Source organism: Neofelis nebulosa, chromosome 8 (assembly GCF_028018385.1).
Source record: "Neofelis nebulosa isolate mNeoNeb1 chromosome 8, mNeoNeb1.pri, whole genome shotgun sequence".
Lineage (NCBI taxonomy): Eukaryota > Metazoa > Chordata > Mammalia > Carnivora > Felidae > Neofelis > Neofelis nebulosa.
Genome location: NC_080789.1, coordinates 11,770,759 through 11,786,557, shown reverse-complemented (window position 1 = coordinate 11,786,557; position 15,799 = coordinate 11,770,759). Strand labels below are relative to the sequence as shown.

Below are 15,799 nucleotides of genomic sequence, written 5' to 3'. Positions count from 1 at the left end.
TCCGGGAATGTTATTTAAGTGCCCTGAACCTCCCTGTCTTCATCCGTAAACCGGGTGTCACCGGGCCCACGCCCCACAAATAAAACCCCTAGCACTGAGTTCTGGGTGCTTTTCGTAGGAGAGCTTCCCCAGCCCACACAACCGCGAGGTACGTTCTTCTAGGATCCGGTTCTGCAGATGAGGAAACTGAGGCCCAGAATGTCTAAGTGACTTGCTCAAGGGCACGCAGGTAGTGGCAGCTGGTGTCTGTGTCCCGGAAGTCTGACTAGCGGCCCTAGGGTTTTCGTGCCTGACCACTCGGCTGGCCCTCTGAGCACCTGGTGAGGCAGCAAACACGTGAGGTCTGCAAAGACCAGACAGAATCATCAGGAAGGGGAAGGAGCCTCCGGTGACCCACGATCTGCCCGGTCACGCACCGCAGAGGTGGTCCTCCTGGCTGACGCCAAGCCCCTCGGTCAGAAGCGTTTCCCTGGCAAACTCTTTAACCTGACTCCCCCCACCCCTCCCAGCTGTCCCCTTCGGAGCCAGGAATTCAAAGCGCCTGTAGTTGTCAGAGGCTTCCCACCACAACCAATGCGGAATGTCCCCCGGTCCAGGAGCACAAAGGCTGCCTGGTAAAGCCCCCGGAAGAGCTTTGAATCCTGCCCCTGATCTTTGCTCGGGTCCGCACAGAGGATCACATTCTTCAGATTCTTGTTTGAAAGCCAGAAGGGGGGGAGGGGGAGGGGCATCCACTATTTCAACCTAAGGCTAATTAAAGCCCGCGACTCGTTTTAAAGGGGAAGAGGGCCGTCCTTTCCCAGCCTCCCTGCAATACACTGGTCTGCCCTGTGTGATACTGCACTAGTCTGCACCCGGGCGCTCTGCATCTTGGAAGGGTCCTCACTTTGAAGACGCCCGAGTTCCAGCACTAGTAAGTGGCAGAGGGGGGAGGCCGCCAGATCCCCAGCCTCGCCCTCGGAGGCCACTGTCCATTCCTTCTCTGACGCGAGGCTCGCGGTGCCGGCCAGAAAGTCAGCAGAACCAACTCCAGGTGGTTTGGACGAAGGAGTTGGAGCCGGTCGGAGGCGAGAAGTCACAACACTGATGGGGGCCTGTAAATGCCACCGAGCAATTAATCCCATAATGAGGCATTTTTAACGAGCACTGGGCGCGACACAGCCACCTCCAACTCGATCTGGCAAAAGGAGGAAACAGTTGGCGGGCGGCAGGCCCGGCTCTGGGCAGACGGCAGGTTGAGAGCAGGGCACTGTCGGCTGGCAGGCCGCTCGGGAGGCAGTGGCATTGGAAAGCTGCGGGAGAAAAGCTAGTTGCCCTGCAGGAACCGGGCTGACCCGACCTCACACACCTGGCCGCCCACCCCCACCTGCTGCCCGCCGATGGGTCTCAGAGTGACAGGAGGGGCTGTATTTTACACCTGGGCCCATAAGCCAGCGGGGCGGCACCAGAACTCACTGCTTTAAGGCTGTGTGCAAAAGCGTGACCGCCTCCGACCCCAGGTTCATAAACATCCCCCGCCCACTGAATGTGTGAACTGGGATGAGAAGGCAGGGGAGGCAACGAAAGCAGATACAGAAAATAATCGGGCATCAGGTCAACGTCAAGGAGCAGGGGAGGATCTGGGCTCTCTCACCCGCTACCTGGGGCCCGGCACTCAGGTTCTCTGGGTCTCAGCTTTTCCAGCTATAAAGCAGGAACATTTACACCGCCGCCTTCATGGGACTGGGAGACTTGCATTGCATCAGCCTGAGCGTGACTTCAAACTTTATATCGAAAGCAAAAAAACGGATTAAAATAGGGTTTTGAAAATGGATGGGGCGCCTGGGTGGCGCAGTCGGTTAAGCGTCCGACTTCAGCCAGGTCACGATCTCGCGGTCCGTGAGTTCGAGCCCCGCGTCGGGCTCTGGGCCGATGGCTCGGAGCCTGGAGCCTGCTTCCTATTCTGTGTCTCCCTCTCTCTCTGCCCCTCCCCCGTTCATGCTCTGTCTCTCTCTGTCCCAAAAATAAATAAAAAACATTGAAAAAAAAAAAAAATTAAATGTGCGTATCAATAAAACAGATAAACAATAGAGCCAAGCTTTACTGAGCATCATAATCCTCTATGGCGACTCTATTTACCTCATTCCACACATGAGGAAAACAGGCATGGAAAGGGGGCGTGGCTTGTCAAGACCAAAGAGCTGGCAAGTGAGAGGATCAGGATCAGGACCAAGGGTCTAACCCCAGAGCCCCCTGCCTGTTACGTAAGGACCAGACATAGACACCCTACAGTGGTTAAGACTGAGACCCCTCCTTCCACCCAAGGTGTTGCAGAGCTAAGCGGAGGTGCCGACGATAAACCGCACACCCCGCGTGAATATATATATTCCTGGTTCCTCAAGCTGACCTTACGTGCCCACCAAGGGCGAGGCATGGTACAAGGGTCTCAGGAGCAGCACCTCGAATGGGAGGAAGCAAGACCCGAAAGTAGGTCAGCCAGCACAGAGAAGTGCCGAGGGGAAGCATTATCGGGCAGCAACTCGGGTTTTAAGTTTAAATTCCCCGCACTGGCATTCTATTAAGTGATACCCGTCACTCGTGTAAAACCAGTGTTTATGGCTCATCAGAGGGGACAAGCCATCTCCAAGAATGACTGGTTGACAAGAACTCGGCGGGGGGGGGGGGGGGGGGGGGCGGGATGCGATGACCCGGTGAGGAAGGCAGAGCAAGCTGGGAACAACCCGGTCCTTCCACGAGCCCCCTGATACTTTGCAGTGGTCCTGGGCAGCAGAGAGGAAGAAGCAGGATAGAAGGAAAAGGGGCTCTGGGGAACGAAGCACAGAAGGAAAGGGGATGGGGATTGACAGCTACTGGGAGTCACCAGGAGCAGAGTTCACAGAAGGGTTGGTGAGGCACTCAAAGGACACTGAGATTAGCCACACTTTACAGAGGAGGAACCTGGGGCTCAAAGCACTTAAATAAACTGGGGAGATCAAGAAAAGCCCCTCACACCTGGAAGAATAGGAAGAATGCCGCTGGATTATTAGAGAGCACCCCCCCACCACTGACAACCACACCCACTCCCTTCTGCCATTATGGACAGACTTGTGTCCCACACACCCCCAAATTCACCCATCGAGGCTCTAACCCCCAGGACCTCCAGATGTGACTGTGTTTGACAACGGGCCCTTAGGTGAGGAAGTAACAATGAGAGCGTCAAGGTGGCCTCCCCCATCTGACTGGTGTCCCTGGAAGAGGAGGAAGGCAGGAGACACCATGGATGTGAGCACACAGAAGACAGCCGTCTGTAAACCAGGGAGCGAGCCCTCAGGAGATCTGGGCTGCCAGAGGCGCCTTGCTCGTGGACTCCCAGCCTCCAGAGCTGAGAGACAAACTTCTCTGGTCGAAGCCAGCCCACCCGGGGGACCCCGTACATGCCCTTGTCTGACCACTGCGGTCCACCATCCTGACCTGCCACGGCGAGCCTGTACGCCCGGCCGCCATCTGCTTTGCCACTCGAGAGTGTAAGCTACAGACCTGGGTCGTAAACCAGTCATGCCTCCCGGGCCCCTACGCAGGCTCCACCTCACCACCAGCAAATCTAACGAACAAATAAACCGAGTGAAAATGGGATGGAAACCCAGCTGCTACCTCTGGAGTCACCCGCTCCCTGGCCCACGGTCCACCACCGACTCCTGCTTTATCAAACTCTCTTAGTCCCTGTTCCCACCTCCAATATAGGAGCTGGCCCATAATTACAGATGGTATAAATTCCCAGATAATCTCCAGCTTGTAATCACCACCAAACAGAAGTGTCAACAAAGTGACAGGAGATAATCTACCAAGTGCTGAAATGCCCAGCTTACGTTTGATTCTTATTAGCAATTTTCAGTCAATACGTAAAAAAAAATAAAGTTTGGTTCGGTTTTGGGGTTTTTTTGAGTGTGTGTGTTCAATGGGTGGCACTGAGGACAGTGACAGAAACTCTCCTGGTCAAACGTCACCCCTGAGCAGCCTGGTACTGACCCCGATCTGCCCGCAGGCTGCAGAGGGGGCTGGCGTTGGTGGACAAAGCCTGAAACGTGAACGGGGCCCGGAAATGTCCCAGCGACCACATCTGGGGCTGCCCCCACCCTCTCACTCCCTCGCCAGGTGGGGTTGACAAGCTCCTTTCAGAACAGCAAAGGACTTGTCTCCTGCTCTCTAGGAAGGCGGCGGGATTCAGGGTAGGCTCCCTCGAGCCAGGAGCTGCGGGGACAGGACAGTGCAGGGCAGGGAGAACAAAGAAAGGAACACCTGCAGGAAGCCAGTGATGTGAAATGAAAGAAAATACTAGAACAAAGCCACTGCATTCCTTTCTAGACCGTTGGCCACCCATCCTCTCCCCTCATGCCCAGCCCAGGCCCAAATGACTCCCTTACCATTGTAAACATCTATCTACTCCAAAGCAGCCACTAAGATTCTGAAACTTTCTCTTCACAACAAAACTAAAGTGTTGCAACTTGCTGCTACGATCCTGAATCTTCCCTGGGGAGTAACCTCAGCAGAGCCCAGCGGCCTGCCAGCAGCTTTGGGACCTTTCAGAGACCATCCCTGCCCATCCCGTGCTGTCCCTTACCTAGGTACAGAGAGGTCTCTCGGTAGGGCCAGGGGGCGATTTCCCCAGGGGACAAGGGCCCCTCGGAACCTTCCTCCCAGGGTGTTTGTTTTCTGGCCCAGGCCCGCGAAGCTGGGGGTGGGTGGGGGTGCGGGAGCTGGAGATCTAACTCCAAAGAGCCCAGAAAGATCTCCCAGGTCCTTGCTCCTAAGCTGTCTCACCACTGAAGACACAGTGGTCTTCCATCAACTCAAACTGGGTGCTCAAGCCGCCATTTTCTCCTAGGCTCACCTCTAACACAACCCACAACACCAGAGTAAAGTGCTTTTTCCTGGAGTCTAGACCTGAGCCCCTTGAGGGCAGGGCCTGTGATGCCTCGTTCGGCTACAGCCCAGCCACGTAGCAGTTTCTTGCCCTAGAACAGATGCTCAGGATGTATTTGCTGAATGAATCTCAAGAGTCACTAAAACCCATGGAACTTTCTGGCAATGGAAATAATGGTTCTTCCCCTTTGTGGACCATAACATAGCCACTAAGATAATAATTGTGGAGACTGTTGCGACACAGGAAACTTTATGTTGCAGTGCTGGGTGAGTCAGAGCACACAGTATCTGTTCTGCTCACAGGTTTGTACAACGGGCATGTGTGTGGACAGGAAACCCAGAAAGACGCAAACCGTGGACGGGCTGAGGGGCAAATCTGCGTCTTGTCAGCTTTGTTATTATATTGTTTTGCTATAAACAACACTCCCCTTTTTACTTTAAAAAGCAAACTAATTCCAGTAACAATTACGTCTCTCTCAACACTCTGTGAAAAATCGCACCCCCGGCCCTTCAGCTGGGAACAGCGTGCTGACCACAGAACCAGAGGGCACAGGCAGAACTCCCACCCGGAGGCTAAGGACCTGGGAAGGGAATCCTGCACTCCCACGTTTCCCAGGGAATGGCACAAGGAACTAGACTTTAATGGGCCATATGGGCTACGTAGGGGGCTGAGAGAGGGGCTGGGGCCCGGCGCTCCTCAAGACGAGAGGAAATCTTCTAGCGCCTGGACAACAAAGCTCCCTGGACACATTCCAGGCCACATCCCTACCTGCAATGGGCTTGGATGCCCCCTCCTCCTGGAAGCCTGCCCAGAGCCCCCTGGGCCCTCTCCCCTGGGACAACTGTCAGCTCCTGGAAACAAGGGCCCCACTTCCTTCACCTCTGCAGTCCCAGCACCACCCAGCCCAGTGCCTAGCATATAGAGTAAGCTCTGAGGCATGACAATGGCACAATGAGGGGCAGATAAACAAACTAAGGAAAGAAAAAATGCATGTTTGGGGCGCCTGGGTGGCTTGGTCGGTTAAGTGTCCGACTTCGGCTCAGGTCATGATCTCACGGTCCGTGAGTTCGAGCCCCGCGTCGGGCTCTGTGCTGACAGCTCAGAGCCTGGAGCCTGTTTCAGATTCTGTGTCTCTCTCTCTCTCTCTCTGACCCTCCCCCGTTCATGCTCTGTCTCTCTCTGTCTCAAAAATAAATAAACATTTTTTAAAAAATTAAAAAAAAAAAAAAAAAAGAAAGAAAAAATGCATGTTTGCAAGTGGGCTGAGGCCAAGAAGAGCCCACTAGTCAAGATGGCTGGCTCCCCAGTGAAGACCAGCCAGGGCCCAGCCAACAGCAGCCAGGACTTATGCTGCCATGGTCTGTCACCTGCCCTCCCTTAGGACCAACCACACACATCTGAGGAATGGCAAGTTGAGGCTAAAGGTGATGTCAGTAGCCAAGGCAACGCTAGGGATCCAGCAACCTTGCTCTGAGCAGACAATCGCACCCACGGGACGGAGGCCCCCTTCTGCAGCAGCCCAAACCGCTGCTCCTTTCATGAATTTTTGGCCACCTGTGCAAGAGCAGTTCTTGGGGAGCAGCCCACCCTCAAGTGAGGAAACACAAGTTCAGGGGTGAAGGTCACACAGGGGTCTGGAGTCAGAGTGCCAGAATCTGAATACCTGCTCAGTCTCCTCATCTGTAAAATGGGGGTAATTTCTTATCTCTTGAGACTGGGGTAAAAAATTAAATGAGATAATTCATGTAAAAGCACCAGCCCTGTGCCTGGTACACAGACATGACGAGTCTCTCCCCCAGGGTCCCAACTCCCCGTTAGAGGGTAAGGCTGCTGAGGACGGAGCTGGGCTCTCGGCCCTCCACCTCTACTGAAGCCCCACCGAGCCCAGCACGATGCAGGCCATGCAGCAGGAGCCCCAGGAGTCTTCGGACGACTGAGATTTGCCAAAGAAATTTGGGGTCAATACCGTCAATACCCAAGAGCTGGTCTTAAATATTAAAAATAGACAAAAACTTTAAGATGACTCCCAGCCACCACTTTTCTTAGCCCGGAGATTTCCAGACAAGTGCCTGGCACCCATGCTTTGTAAAGTGGAGAGAGCAGTGAGTGGTATTTTAAAGCCGTGGCTGCCTGGACCTCCTCGTCCCAGGCTTACAGGCAAAGTCACCAGTGAGCCCTGAACTCCACTGTGTTAACCAGGAGCCGCCTCTGTGCCAGGCACGAGGTGACTTATGGATCCAGACTTGAGGAAAGACTCTGCCTCTGACCTCCAGGTCCTCAGTCCGGTGGGTTCCAGGATCTTCTCCCCCATCCCAGACCAGTTAGATTAAGTCACCCCCAACCAGTTCCAATGCCTGTCTTTATGTTTATCAGACAGGAAGCTCCTTCTCCAGCCCAGTGACTTCATGCAAAACACAGGAAGTGCAGTGGCTTTTGAACACAGGCAACTCTAAATAAAGGGGCCTCTCCTGCTTTTATAACGCCCTTTTTAAAAAATGCTTAACCCAGCTAAGATCCCTAACCCAGCTCAGATCCCTAACCCAGCTCAGATCCATGTGCCAAGATGAACTGTACTGTGTGGTAAGAAGGTTGCAAAGGTTGAGACCCTGAAAACCTCAGCATCCGACCCAGGAGATCTCCTGGCAGGTTCCTCAGCCTTCTTCGCCTTCACATTTTGTTATCGAGGGACAGACTTGTCAGACACATTTAAAATCTTTAAAATCTGACCACACATCTCCTACTGCCCACGGAGGACAGAGGATATTGGTGAGACCATGAAAAAGGAGGAAGAAGGAAGGGGAAGGAAAGAACTGGACCAGTTCACTTATCTTTACATGTAATTACCAGCCTGAAAAAAACAGGCATCTCCGTGTTGCAGGTGGGGAAACTGAGGCCGCAGTCTAACAGCTGGAGCACAGGCGGGGGTCTGGTCCCAGCTCTGCCTGATCCCAAAGCCCTTGTTTTGCTCCCTCCACCACAGGCTTCTACTGAAAAGACAAGAAACCGATCAGCTCAGTGCTTAAATGACTAGAAATGACTAGAAATGAGGACCTGCGAACAGGCAGCAGAGAGCCAGTGTGGCCGTCCGAATGGCCCACCCTGCGGCCTGGCGCTCCCCCATGTGAAATATTGATTTCTGGGCCATGCAAGCTTTCAGCTGAAGGGGCCCTGTCCAGCTGGAAGAAGTTCAGAGAAACCGAGAACACTTCCCACCCGATTTCTTAACCATAGTGCCCCTCCCCACCAGAAGAAAAGGATGAAGGGTGTGGAAGAATAAACTCCTGAGGACAGATTAAAGGGGCTAAGTGTGTGTTCCTTGGCTAAACAGTGCATAAAAGCCGAGAAAGGGAAGATAACACTTTGAAAACACTCTTAAAGGAGGCTAAGTGATTCTGAGGGAAACCAGGAGCCAAAGCTTCCCACCGCCTTGCAAGAAAGAGCTGGGGTAAATCGCTCCCCCCTCTAGTGGGGGTGGGGGGTGGAGGTGGGGTGACTGTCCATCCAGCTCAGACACTCTTTAATTCTAGGTAAATTCAGCAGGGAGGGTTTTATTGCTGTTCATTTTCCTTTGGGGCAGGGCGACACTGGGAATTACAGTTCAAGTGAAAAGGGAGAAGTCTTGAAGGTGATAAGTTCCCAAAATGGGAATGTCCACGGAGGTGAGAGAACGCTCCCCGGGGTGGGGGGCCTGTTCTTCTGGGAAAGAAGGACTGTAAGGACCTGTGAGGACCTTAGAGGCACCAAGGAAGCAAGTGAGGGCTGGGGAGACAAGCTACACCTTCCTCTTCCCTCCAGGCCGCAGCCCAACCTGCCTCAGCAGGAAGCCACACCCTTTGGTGGCAACTTCCGGAAGGCCCAAGCAAGGCGAGGCTCCCTCGGCCAGAGGGGAGGGTTCCTGGTGGAGAGACTGGAGGTGAAGAGAGCAGCTGAAGGCCGCTGCAGACACTCCCCAGAAGGCCTCGCCCTCAGCCAAAGGCCATCGAGAGCCTCCCCTGGGCCCACCTGCCCCAGGCGTGTGCTGTGTCCCATTCTGGGTGCTGAATCACCTAGAGGGCAGAATGGGGCCTGAGAAATGCCAACAGAAGCCCTCCTAAGTTACTTTTTAAAAGGACACACATCAGGTGCAAGAGGGCAGCTCCCCTCAGGCTTCCCAAATGTACGGTGGGGAGGTGGGGAGGTGGGGAGGTAGGGACTGGGGCGGGGGAGATCCCAGCCAGCCTCCAGCCTTCAAACCATCTGCCATGTGGTGGCAGGCCCACTTTAGACCCAGGCTCATTCTGTGTGCTCATGTGTGACTCATGCCATTCCTCCAGGAGGCCCAGAGACTGCCTGGCAGGGACACAGGCCTGTCCGAGACCCCGATGGGGGGTCTTTGGCTGGCTGCGCCACAGGAAAAAAAAAAGCCAACTCAGCGGTGAGCAGAGTTGGTGGCTTCTCCAGTACCCATGTCATCCAAGGCTAAGACAGTCTCTCTTGGGAAGGCGATCAGGGCCCTCCAATTCAAAACACCCCTTTTGATCACATTTTCTCAAGAATTTGGGCTTTTCCACTGTTATTAATGCATTAAAAACCCAGAAGTCTGAAGGACAACTGGGGACAGCATGGGAAGGGGAACGCTAGTGGCTGCAGTGACTCCAACTTTAAAAAAGAAGAGGGGTGCCTGGGTGGCGCAGTCGGTTAAGCGTCCGACTTCAGCTCAGGTCACGATCTCGCGGTCCGTGAGTTCGAGCCCCGCGTCGGGCTCTGGGCTGATGGCTCAGAGCCTGGAGCCTGCTTCTGATTCTGTGTCTCCCTCTCTCTCTGACCCTCCCCCGTTCATGCTCTGTCTCTGTCTCAAAAATAAATAAACTTAAAAAAAATTTAAAAAATAAAAAATGAAAAAGAAGAGAATCTGGGGGCGCCTGGGTGGCTCGGTCAGTTCAGCACCCGACTTCGTCCGGCTCAGGTCATGATCTCATGGCTTCTGAGTTCAAGCCCCGTGTCGGGCTCTGTGCTGACAGCTCAGAGCCTGGAGCCTGCTTCGGATTCTGTGTCTCCCTCTCTCTCTGCCCCTCCCCTCCCTCTCTCTCTCTCTCAAAAAGAAATATAAAAAACTTAAAAAGAGAAGAAAATCCAAGTGAATAAAGGTCTGGTTTCGCCCAATGGCCAGAGTGGGCTCCCCAGGAAAGAACCACATGTGATGTGGAGCCAGGGGAATCATGGGAAGCCCGGCAAAAGGGTATCTCCCAAATACTTTCCAGACACACACTGCGAGCTTCCTTTTCTCATACGAAGAAAAAGCCATCATCTATCATTTCCCAGCACACGAGGGAGTGGATCAGAATAGGCATTCGTTTGAGGGGTTACTCTGGCAATATGACATCACGGGGGAAGAAAACAGGACCCAAAATGTTCCAGCCATGAGAGCAAGCCATTGCATTTCTAGGATCCTTCCTCCTTCCGTACACACAATAGACACTCAATATGAAATTTGGAGTCTAAAGCAATGCACTTTGAAGCGGAAACCTACAAGAATGGCCAGAAGATCCCCTTATATTGACACGTAATAAAACCCAAAAACCATTTACTGAAGAGTAATGCTCATTTCCTGGGCCTCCTTCCCTTTCTGGAGGCAGCCACTATTGCCAGCATCTCAGAATCTTTCCATGCAGAGCCCAAGTGACATACTATGTTTTCCCCAAAAAAAAAAAAAAAAAAAAAAAAAAGGAGCACCATATATCCTGCTATGCACCTAGTTTTTCCCATTTGCAACGTATCTTGGAGAGCACGCCCTGTGACTATGTACAGATCAGCCTCATTCTTCTAAGGGCGACAAGGATCCCCACTGTGCCATGATTAATTGACCCTTTTGATGGACAGTTTGCTTCCTTCTTCTTCTTTTTTTTTAATGACAATACTGTAAAGAATATGCTCCGACATTTCCTTTTGCATATTTGAGTTTTTCTGTGGGTTGAGCTCCTAGAAATTAGTCAGAGGGACTATGCTTTGCAGACACTGCCAAAGTACTTTTAACAAGAGGGTTGTTAAAACTTACACTCCCATCAGTAGGGCATGAGGCTGTGCTCTAAACACTTGGGGCATCTCCGAGAAATTAAGATTACTGAATCTTCCAGTTTCCCAGGCACTCTTGTGTTTCATAGGTGGGCACATAAACTGGCATGATGTCTTTGTAGGATGTTAGGGCCCTTTCTATCAAAATCAAGTTTTCCTCCGACCAGAGCCAGAAGGCAGATCTCAAGGCCCTTGAGTCCTATGCTCTGCTCCATGTCACCCCTTGGCTGTACCCTAGACTTCCTAGATCACAGGAAACCATGTTTTAGAACTAAAATCGCAGATGGTTTCCACACCTTGTGCCTGGGCCAGAGTCCTGAAACCAGGCTACGCAGCACAAGCTCATTACCAAGTGCATCCAAAAGCATCAGCGGGTAGGTCCCAGACCCACCTGGGCTTTACAGTCCACAAGGCGCACGCATGCACACACACATGCACGCACACACACACACACACACACACACACACACACACACATTTTTAGAAAGCAGGAAGAGCACTGAGCAGGAAGGAGCCAGGAAAACCATCTACCCTTCCCTTCCTTGTTTCCTCACCTGAGGACCCAGGGAGGTGAGACCGGCCGTTTACATATTTTTTTTTTTTATTTTTAAAATTTTTTTTTTCAACGTTTTTTATTTATTTTTGGGACAGAGAGAGACAGAGCACGAACGGGGGAGGGGCAGAAAGAGAGGGAGACACAGAATCGGAAACAGGCTCCAGGCTCCGAGCCATCAGCCCAGAGCCTGACGCGGGGCTCGAACTCACGGACCGCGAGATCTTGACCTGGCTGAAGTCGGACGCTTAACCAACTGCGCCACCCAGGCGCCCCTACATATTTTTTTTTTAAAACTTAAATAGCCACTATGTATGAGGCCCTTTACATACCTTATTTCTTTTAGTTCTCACATCTAGACCTTCAGGGTAGGTACTCATTCCCATATTACAGATAAGGACACTGAGACGCAGGGAGGTTATGCGACTTGCCCAAGGTCATAAACCTAATTAAATGGCAGGGTGAGGATCTGAACTCTGCCTAGCTCCAAAGCTCACGCCCCCACTCTTCCCAGATCTAAGAATGGGACTCTGTAAGCCACAGGAGCACCACCACTCCCCAGGGGGCAGCCGGGACTCCGTTCTGTTGTCACCAGAGGCCTTCAGCCCAGAAGTTCAGCGCGCCAAGGGTTAAGGCGGAGAGGCAGTGACTCTCTGGGGCTGCACAAAGGGAAAATGCACTTCCTGCCCCTGCGGGCAGAGATGCTGTTTTATGCTCAGCAAATTAGGACGTTTGTTTAATTAAGACGACACACAGATTTTGTTATTCTAAATATTTTTGGAACATGATGCTGGGGAGGAAGCTGTCAAGGCATGGATTTTTTTTTTTTCCCCTTTGCTTTGGGTTTCTTTCTCCCCCTTCAAGAGAAGGGTAAGGCCAGGCTCAGGGGAAAACAACAGCCAACCCCTCCTCTCCTTTTGAAATAAAGATGTCAAGCTGGTAAGGGCTGTCTTAAGCACTTTATTGAAGGATTAGCTAGAAGAGGAAGTGAAGAAAACACAGCTAGTCTGGTTTCTAGCAATACCCTACCAGGCCGCACAACAATGCTGCATTTTCTGAGTGTGCTTTGCTCCTTCTAAAAAGCTAACAGATCCTTGTTTTGTTTTTTCTGGAGCAAGAACAGGCAAGAGGCAGCCTGTGATTCACATGCGTCCTTCATCCTGCAAGAGGGAAGTTCTCCTATCTCCAACCCCTTAGGTTAAAGAGTTTAAAATTAAAAAACAAAAACAAAAACAAAAACAAAACAAACAGAAAGCCAGGACCCTGATCCTCTCTCTCCTGGACCTTCATGTGCCCCCCAGGTAAGCAGCCCCACAGAATGTCCCTCTCCAGCTGCCCTTCCCAGAACAGGGCCTGCCAATCAATCCAGGCACCTGGATCTGCCCAAAGCAGAGCATTTTGGTGTCACCCTGCAGCCAAGTGGGGGGCACAGTGACTCTCAAATTACACTAAGCAATCTCTTGATTGCTCAATTACGCACTAATAGGAGGCCTCGCTTTCCAACACTGAGGGCTTGCCTCAGTTTGCCCAGCCTGCAGCCCTGCAGCGGGCTCCCTCTTCCGGGGCCAGCCTCCCTCCTTGTCCCCCTAGCTCCAGACAGAAGTGCTCCCTCTTGGAATTCCTCGAATCCTTTGTCTCTGGTGTGCTTGGGACACTCATCACAGGCTGCCTTTGTATTTCAGTCATTCAGATGCTATTTCCCCTTGAGGACTGTAAACCCCTGGAGGGCAGAGGTCTCCTCCAAGAGCCTCTGGGATGTCAGCAGAGTGGACTGGCTCCTTTCTCCTAGTCCCCATGACTCACAGTACCTTTCTGAGGGCCATGTCATCTACAGATTTGTCTCGGCTCTCTGTAAGTGCCCGAGGGCAGGGGCCAGGTCTTACTCAACCTCACACCCCCCACCACCTGGCAGAGTCCTTGGCACACAGCAGGCAGTTAAATATTTGCTCAATTACACATCTATGTACCCTCCCCCACGCATCTAGCAGCCTTGTATATAAACTGACTAATATTAATCGGGTGATTGTCTAAACAGGCCTTAAAGCAACCTCCCTCCTTACCAAAAGGGGAATAAACCACCAGGTGAGGTTATGAGGCAGGTATCGGAGGAGTCAGAAATGGCCACAGTGTCGCAGGAAGGAGCTGCTGCTCTCTTCCCCTTCAACAGTTACTCAACAGTTACTCTGAAATCCTGTTAAACCCAGAAAAGGATGCAGTGAACCGAGAAGCTGCCGGGCCTCTCAACTGCCCAGCAAAGAGAGCCGCCTGTCTCCAGGACCTGCCAAGACCTGGGATTTCCCGGGAATCTTTCTCCCCACACCGGTTGGGTGGGGCCACAGACTGCAGCTGGGCCCTCACCCTGCCCCCAAATCAAGGCAGCCGGCCACCTTGTCCGGGAATTTGTTATAAACGACTGGGCTCTCTGCAGGGATGCGGGGGTGCAGTCTGCCCCCCACCCCCGCCGTGGCCCCTGGACAGGGTGGAGTGAGGCCCCCAGTACAGAGAAGTGGGGGAGGCAGGGCAAAGACCCCGACTCTTGGCCCAAGCAGGGACGATGCAATAGCCCCGGGCCGGTCCTAAAGGCGCAGGGCCCGGCTCCCCGCCCCCGCCCGCGTGGGGCGGCCCCCAGGTGCGGTGGAATCAGGTGCGCTCCCGGGCGGGCGCAGATGGCTGCGGGCATTCCTGGGCCTTTCTCTCCGGGGTAGCGGAAGTCAGAAGCCAACGGCTGAGGGGCTGTAGAGGAGGGGGGTAGTCTTTCCTGCCTCGTCCGGCCCCCGCAGATCCGCGGTGCCCACGCACCCGCCCACACCTCTCCCGGTCCCCCTCCTCCGCCCGACCGATCGCAGCCGGGCGAATGAGGAAGTCGGGAGCGGAGGGCGGAAACTGAGCCGAGCGCAGTGTCTACAGCAGGACAGTCCGAGTCTGACTCAGGAGGACGCCCTGACAGCTGCCAAACGGTCCCCGCCTGCCCGTTACCTCCGTGGCGAGAACGCCTGGAAAACTTCCAAAGGAGCCGCTGCCCCAAGCCCCCCCAGCTCGGCTCACCCGTCCGGGTCCAGGGACAGCGGCTCCCCGGAAGGGGTTAAAAAGTTTGCCCAACTCGGGCACTTGGCGAGGCGAGGGCGGGGCGCGTGCCCCGGCGGCAGGGGGAGGTCGAGGCTCCCGGTGCCCCGCCGGGGCAGTGCGCCTGGCAGGGGGAGGGGCGGAGGGTTTCCGGGGAGCGCCGGCCCCGCCGCCTTCCCGGCTCCCGAGGCCTCGCCTCCAGCGGCGCCGTCCCCGAGCGTCGCGCAGGGGTCCCGGGGCCCCTCCCGGAAGGATGCGGTGCCCCGGCCGGGCCCCGCGGCGTTCGCGCCCGCTCGCGCCGGTCGCCGGCCGCGCGGAGGCCGAGAGCCACACGTCGGCCCGCTGGCCCCAGACGCCGCGCGTCCCGTCGCCACCGCCCCCGCCCGGGGCGGGACCGGCCGGTGGGGCTCGCTCACCTGAACCTGGATCTGCGCCGGGGAACGGGCGCTGCTTCTCCCGAAAGGGCTTTCTCGAGCGCTCGGGCGACGGCGGGGGTGGGGGGCGAGCGCGCGAGGCGGGAGCTGCAGGAGGTCAGTCTCGCTCAGCCTTCCGTACCCTTCCCGGGAACCGCGGTGATCTGCGCGCCTCACCGCACCCAGCTCGGCTCCTCGCCGCCTTCCCGCCCCGCCCTAAGCAGCCGCCCGCCTATTCCAGCCCGGCGCCGGCTCCGGGGCGGAGCCTGGGGCACGACTCCGCCCCCTGAGCTGCGTCGCCCACTCCAGTGCGACCTCGGTTATGATGGACAGACACCTTGGCCCGTGGGAAGGGGGTGAGAGGAGCCTCTGAGACCAAAGGCGTGGTTATTCAGCCTCCTCACCCGTCCCCACCGCCGCCCGCTCCACCTTCCTCCGCGCTTCCTAGGCGGGAGCCCCGCCCCCTAGGGCGGGCCCGACGAACAGCCAGGTTCCAGGGGGGGGATAGACACGGAGAGAGTCCAATCAGGAGGAGGAGGCTCGCAGAGGGCTCGGGCAGGGATTTTGGTGCATTGCCGCGGCCGGGCGAGGCAGGGCGGGAGCCGGCTGGGGAGGTCCCGGACTCTGACACCCCGCCCCTCGAGCTGTTTTCCCGGTCCCGTGCCCTCCTACCAGAAGAACAGATATTAAGTACCATATATGGGAAAAGTGCTATTTTACATAATTATGGTGGCGTGGGGGGTGGGGGGGTGGGGGGGTGGGGGCGGGCGTGGACTCAGCCCGGGATCCGCTGCGGGCGCCGTGAGTTCGATTCCTGAC

The 15,799-nt window shown here is 54.8% G+C and overlaps 1 protein-coding gene across 1 annotated transcript in view; it reads right to left on the bottom strand.

Annotated features, from left to right (window-relative positions):
* The window catches only part of MYH9 (myosin heavy chain 9), a 93,989-nt gene extending 78,796 nt beyond the window's left edge, over positions 1-15,193 (bottom strand). The window contains exon 1 of the mRNA XM_058741414.1: positions 14,984-15,193. The gene's annotated coding sequence lies outside the window, so the exon portion shown is untranslated. The remainder of the gene's footprint in view (positions 1-14,983) is intronic.
* Positions 15,194-15,799: the final 606 nt, after the last annotated feature.